Source organism: Octopus bimaculoides, chromosome 3 (genome assembly GCF_046866305.1).
Source record: "Octopus bimaculoides isolate indiv1 chromosome 3, ASM4686630v1, whole genome shotgun sequence".
Lineage (NCBI taxonomy): Eukaryota > Metazoa > Mollusca > Cephalopoda > Octopoda > Octopodidae > Octopus > Octopus bimaculoides.
Window position 1 is genome coordinate 1,476,892 of NC_142930.1, and position 7,279 is coordinate 1,484,170.

The following is a 7,279-nucleotide window of genomic DNA, read 5'->3' on the forward strand; positions in this document are numbered from 1 at the left end:
ACACGGTTTAAAGATTTAACTATAGGATACATCTTCTTGACTTTTGGTTGCAAGATTTTATTAGCACGGATTTTAGTCTATGTGTGTGTGTGTATTTTTATACACACACACACACACACACACACACACACACACACACACACAAACACACACACACACAAACAGACACAAACACACACACAAACACACAAACACACAAACACACACACACACAAACACATGTTTTTTTTTATATTCAGTTACAACATAAACAGTTCTTTATTAACCTGATGGCTTATTCTATACTTTTGCAAAGTACAAATTTATTATTTTCTAACAAGAATATTGTTGACTGTGACTTTGAAGTTTTGACAAGCTAAGCCATTGTTGGGCAGTCCAATGATGGCTTAACTGGAGAATATATATATAGTTAGATAAGCATAAATACACACATTTACACACACACACACATATATAGACATGTGGGTGTGCTTGTGTGTGTATGTATGTATATATATATATATATATATATATATATATATATATATATATATATATATATTACACGACACTGCTTTTCCTCTTCCCAGGCTACAGGCCCACACCCCCAACACCCATACTGTTAGGATTGGCACTCTCAACGTCGGCACGCTGAAAGGTAGATCTGGTGAAATTGTTGAGATGCTTGAACGGAGATGCGTAGATATGTGCTGCATCCAGGAAGTAAGATGGAGAGGAGGTTCTGCAAGGTTCCTCACAGGCAAAGAACACAGGTACAAGATTTTCTGGGCAGGGAACACTGACGGGGTCGGGGGCGTAGGAATACTTCTAGCGGAGAAATGGGTGGATAAGGTAATCGAGGTCGTTAGAGTAAGTGACAGAGTACTTAAGATCAGACTAGTGCTTCATCATAGATTAGCTACTGTCATCTCAGCCTATGCACCTCAACCTGGGCTACCAGATGGTCTGAAAGACCAATTCTATGACACCCTCTTGCAAACTACCTCGTCGACGAGTGACAGGGACCTTCTCTTTGTGGCTGGAGACTTCAACGGTCATGTCGGACGTCGTGCTGGGGGCTTCCATGGCATACATGGAGGCTATGGCTTCGGTTCCCGCAACGAGGAGGGAACCAGACTGCTGGAGTTCTGTGATGCAACCAATCTTATGGTCTGCAATACCAACTTCAGGAAACCTGCCAGTCACCTAGTCACCTACCGCTCCGGCAGACACTCTAGCCAAATCGACTACATCCTCGCCAGAAATAGGGAAAGAGGGCGGCTTATAAATGCCAAAACCTACCCTGGCGAAGAATGTACCCCACAACATAGATTAGTAGTTAGCGACTTTGGGATCAAGGCAAAATGGGTGCCCAGAATTAGACAGGCTTGGAGAAGAAGGGTGTGGAAGCTTAAAGACCCTGCAAACGGACAGAGACTTAGAGACAAGTTACTTGAAGCATTTAACGAAATAGAAGGGGATATAGCATCATACAACGTGGAAGACAATTGGAGATTTCTGCGGGACAACCTGTTGAAAGCCACCGACCAGATTTGTGGGTGGTGTAAGGTCCCCTCCCAACCCAGAGTAACGTGGTGGTGGAACAAGGAGGTAGACAGGGCTATTAGACAAAAGAAACAAGCTTGGAAGGACTGGAAGAACGGTGGTAGCAGGGAATTGTACCAATGTGCCAGAAGGGAGGCTAGGCGACAGGTTTATTTAGCCAGAGGGGAAGCAGATAAGGAAAGATTTGCCAATGTTCTGCGCCGTGAGGACCAAAGACTCGAGGTATTTCGGGTTGCAAGACAGTGTAGGAGAGAGAATAGTGATGTTGTAGGAGAGAAATGTGTTCGCATGGATGATGGTACGCTTGCATTAAATGAGGATGCAAAGAAAGAGGTCTGGAGATGCCACTACGATAGATTGCTTAATAAAGAGAATGAATGGGAGAAAGAGAGCCTGCCTTATGTCGACCCAATAGAGGGACCAGCTATCCGAGTTGATAGTACCAGGGTAGATAAAGCAATTAAGAGTATGAAGACCGGGAAAGCCCCCGGCCCATCAGGAATCACTGCAGAGATGCTCAAAATATCTGGCAGTGTTGGCTATAGCCTAGTCACCCGTATTACGAACCAGGTGATACACGAAGGAGTCATACCCTATGACTGGTGTAGCAGCATCATAGTCAACTGCTACAAAGGTAAAGGGGACGCTTTAGATACAAATAATTACAGAGGCATCAAGCTGTTAGATCAGGTTATGAAAGTTACAGAGAGGGTCATAGCCCAACTAATTAGGGAGCGAATCAATTTAGATGAGATGCAGTTTGGGTTCGTGCCAGGTAAAAGCACTACTGATGCCTTATTTCTAGTGAGACAGTTGCAAGAGAAATACCTAGCCAAGGATAAACCTCTGTACCTGGCTTTCGTTGACATGGAGAAAGCCTTTGACAGGGTCCCCCGATCCCTTATCTGGTGGTCAATGAGGAAACTTGGGATAGAAGAATGGCTAGTGAGAGCTGTGCGAGCCATGTACAGAGATGCGGCCAGTAAGGTGAGGGTTGGAAATGAGTACAGCAATGAATTCCGGGTAGAGGTAGGGGTCCACCAAGGTTCCGTCCTCAGCCCCCTATTATTTACCATAGTCCTCCAGGCAATCACAGAGGAGTTCAAGACAGGTTGCCCCTGGGAGCTCCTCTATGCTGATGACCTTGCCCTAATTGCGGAGTCACTATCAGAACTAGAGGAGAAGTTTCAGGTGTGGAAGCAAGGTCTAGAATTGAAGGGCCTTAGAGTCAACCTAGCTAAAACCAAAATCCTAATAAGTAGGAAGGTAGATAAAACACAAACCCCTTCAGGTAGATGGCCCTGCTCAGTATGTAGAAAAGGAGTAGGTAGTAACTCTATAAGATGTACCCGGTGCAAGCTATGGACACATAAGAGGTGCAGCAACATCAAAGGCAGGTTAACTAGCAAGTTAGTTTTTGTTTGTGGCAGATGTTCAGGTGCAATAAAGACTGCAAACAAACAGGAAACAACTTCTATCTCATTCCAGGGTGAAAAACTAGAGGTAGTCGATAGCTTCCGCTATCTGGGCGACCAAGTTAGTAGTGGGGGTTGGTGCGCTGAAAGTGTAGCTGCTAGAATAAGAATAGCCTGGGCAAAGTTTAGAGAGCTCTTACCCCTGCTGGCGACAAAGGGACTCTCACTCAGAGTAAAAGGCAGACTGTATGACGCATGCGTACGAACAACCATGCTACATGGCAGTGAAACATGGGCTGTAACTGCTGAGGACATACGTAAGCTCGCAAGGAATGAAGCCAGTATGCTCCGTTGGATGTGTAATGTCAATGTGAATACCCGTCAGAGTGTAAGTATCTTGAGAGAAAAGCTGAACATTAGAAGCATCAGTTGTGGCGTGCAAGAGAGACGATTGCGCTGGTATGGACATGTGGTGAGAATGGAGGAGGATAGCTGCGTGAAAAAGTGCCACACCCTAACAGTTGAGGGAACCCGTGGAAGAGGTAGGCCCAGGAAGACCTGGGCTGAGGTGGTGAGGCAAGACCTTCGTACATTGGGCCTCACCGAGGCGATGACTACGGACCGAGACCTTTGGAAATGGGCTGTGCGTGAGAAGACCCGGCAAGCCAAGTAAGATCGTTGCCAGTGCCCCTGGACTGGTTCTTGTGCGGGTGGCACATGAGATGCACCATTTTGAGCGTGGCCGTTGCCAGTACCGCCTGACTGGCTCCTGTAGGATTTTCGAGCGAGATCGTTGCCAGTGCCCCTGGACTGGCTTGTGCGGGTGGCACATAAAAGACACCATTTCGAGCGTGGCCGTTTTCGTGCGGGTGACACGTAAAAGCACCCACTACACTCTCTGAGTGGTTGGCGTTAGGAAGGGCATCCAGCTGTAGAAACTCTGCCAAATCAGACTGGAACCTGGTGTTGCCATCCGGTTTCACCAGTCCTCAGTCAAATCGTCCAACCCATGCTAGCATGGAAAGCGGACGTTAAACGATGATGATGATGATGATGATATATATATATATATATATATATATATATATATATATATATATATATATATATATATATACATAGATGCAAGAGTGGCTTTGTGGTAAAATGCTTGCTTCCCAACGACATGGTTCCTGGTTCAGTCCCACTGCATGGCACCTTGGGCAAGTGTCTTCTTCTCTAGCCTCAGGCTGACCAAAACCATGTGAGTGGATTTGGTTAATGGAAATTGAAAGACACACACACACAAACATATACATACATACATGTATATATATATAAATATATATATATATATATATATATAATTAAGTGGAGAATTATAAACTGCGGTTTAAACGATAAATTACCTGCCTCTGGATACCTTCTAACAAAGACAGTACCCGCACAAGTAATCTCCAGGAGTGCCTTCGGATTTAACTATCCCCTGGTTGCTTAGATACTTCAGACTACCCCTGAAATATTGAATCAATCCTATCATATACCTATATATATATATATATATATATATATATATATATATATATATATATATATATATATATACATATACATGTATGTATGTATATGTTTGTGTGTCTGTGTATCTACCCTCACCATTGCTTGACAACCGATGTTGGTGTGTTTATGTCCCCGTTACTTAGCAGTTCAGCAAAAGAGACCGATAGAATAAGTACTAGGCTAACAAAGAATAAATTCTGGGGTCGATTTGTTCGAATAAAGGCGGTGCTCCAGCATTGCTGCAGTCAAATGACTGAAATAAGTAAAAGAAAAAAGAATAAAAGAATATACATGTGTGTGTGTGTCTGCATGTTTGTATGTATGTGTATATATGTGTGCATGTTTTTATAGAAGTATATATATATATATATATATGTGTGTGTGTATCAGTGTGTATCAGTGTGTATGTATGTATGTCAAGTTATTGTTTAAGCTTTTTGGTATTTGTTGCTTCTGTGAGGTGTGTGCGTGTGTGTGTGTGTGTGTATGTGTGTGTGTGTGTGTGTGTGTGTGTGTGTGTGTGTGTGTGTGTGTGTGTGCGTGCTCTTTCCAGGCTGTGTAAGCAAGCAGCCTGCCCTCATTACGCATGTCCAAAACTACAAGGGATTGAAACAGAAACACTCCTCATAAAATCAAAAATAAAATAAACTAACAAAAGAATATACGGAAATGATGATCAGAGAACCAATGTCCATTATTATCCTCATTCTTCTCATAACCTCCTTCATTCTTTTTCTTTATCTCCTCCTTCACTTTCCAGCACCATCACCACCACCTCCTCACTACCACCACCACCACCACCAACAACAACAACAACCACTGCCACCATCGCCACCAGCAGCACCGCCACCACCACCACCACTGCCACCACCACCGCCACCACCGCCACCGCCGCCACCACCACCGCCGCCGCCACTACCACCATGACTATTTTTCCTCGTCCACTTTCTTTTCTTGTCTATTGTTTTATAAATATAATCCCCTTTTTTGCTGTATTTAAGGAATTCTAAAATAATAGGTAAGTATTATGAGCTAATAGTTTTATACTTTCATGCATGTATATGCATGTGTATTCATTTATATATATGTGCATGCGTGTATATATCATCATCCTCATCATCATCATCATCATCGTTTAACGTCCACTTTCCGTGCTAGCCTGGGTTGGACAATTTGGCTGAGGACTGGCAAGCCAGAAGGCTGCCCCAGGTTCCAATCCAATCTGGCAAAGTTTCTGGTTTGATGCTTGCAAACAAGTGCCACCATTATACAGTTGATGCCTGTCTCCAATCGTTTGTGAAAAACGCGTCAGTCCATGGGGAAAATATTACCTTATAAGGAAACAGGTGAAGGTCGGTGACAGGAAGAGCATCTGAGTGCAGCAAAAGTCTGCCTTGACAAATTCCATCTGACCTATGCAAACATGGAAATGATGATGATGATGATGATGATGATGATGATGATGAGGAGGAGGAGGAGGAGGAGGAGGAGGAGGAGGTGCAGCAACAGCAGCAGCAGCAGCAGGATAGTAATATTGATGGTGCCAAGTAATAATAATCTACAAGCCGCAAGTTTTGCCTCTGTAAATTCTCCATCTGTTATAATCACATCTCAACAGAGTGTTTCTCATTTTCTCCATTTACCTGTTGCTTATTTTTACCTTTGAAAATTAAAATGGTGCCTGCACCCATGTTACACCTATTTTTGCATCTGTCTTGTGAAAAGAGTCACTGTCTACGAAAAAAACAATTAATAGTTATAAAGGAGGTGATATGTCCCCCCCTCCCGTCCTGTAACCCCCTCCCACATATCCCCTACCCACCACCAGGCATTACAAACACCTGACCGATCACATTGCCTTCATGACAATCCCCTCCCCAGACTCAACACCTTCTCCTCGCCCCCCTGCTTAGTGCAGCAGCAGTTTAGGTAACAGACCGAAATCTCCCTCTTTGGGCAACAGCCCCCAAAATAGCAATGATGACATCAACAACAGCTTCTTGGTGATGACAGAAGGGAGTCAGAGAGGAAGATAAGAGCAACAGTGGCAAGTACAGAAAGAACAACAGCAGTGGTGGTGGCAGCAGCAACAGTCCATTGATGGCAAGGAAAATAGCCTGAACCAGGAAGATGGCAACAACAACAGCAACAACACAGATCACAAGAGAGCTATGGCTGCCACTGACGTCAACAACAACAACAACAACAAATAGTAGTAACAGTGATTGTGTTAGCAAAGTTACTAACGAGAATAACGAAGGAAAGTGGTGAATGTTAGAAAAGTGATATAACGATAACTTACTCAAAACATTTCAAAAAGGCATCATTGCCATGTGATGCAGTGTAAGTGTGATGTGGTCAGGCCCTGGACAACTAAACTGGCAATGCCACTAAGCTTGCTTGGTGAGGAGGGGGAATATTGATCTTTGGACAGCCTGTGGGATGAAAAACAAGACCCGGCAAGGAGCAGAGAAACTCAAATGAGTCAATGGCCATCCAAAAGCGGGTGGACAGAACTTGTTAGCCTTGTTTAGCAGTCTGTCTAGGAGAAAGAACACTCTAATTAAAAGACCGGGGTGGAGAGGGATCTTTAGTCACCTTGGTGACAGTCTAGTGACAACCGGTCAGTGGTATGATAACGTGGCTAAGTTTGTTCACTGGAGACTGTGTGAAAGGCATGGTCACAGAAATGGTATGAACAGGAGCCAGAAGGAGTCACCAAGAACAAGGAATATGACACTGTGGGATTTTACAATCCAATGTGACTCCCTAGTCTATTC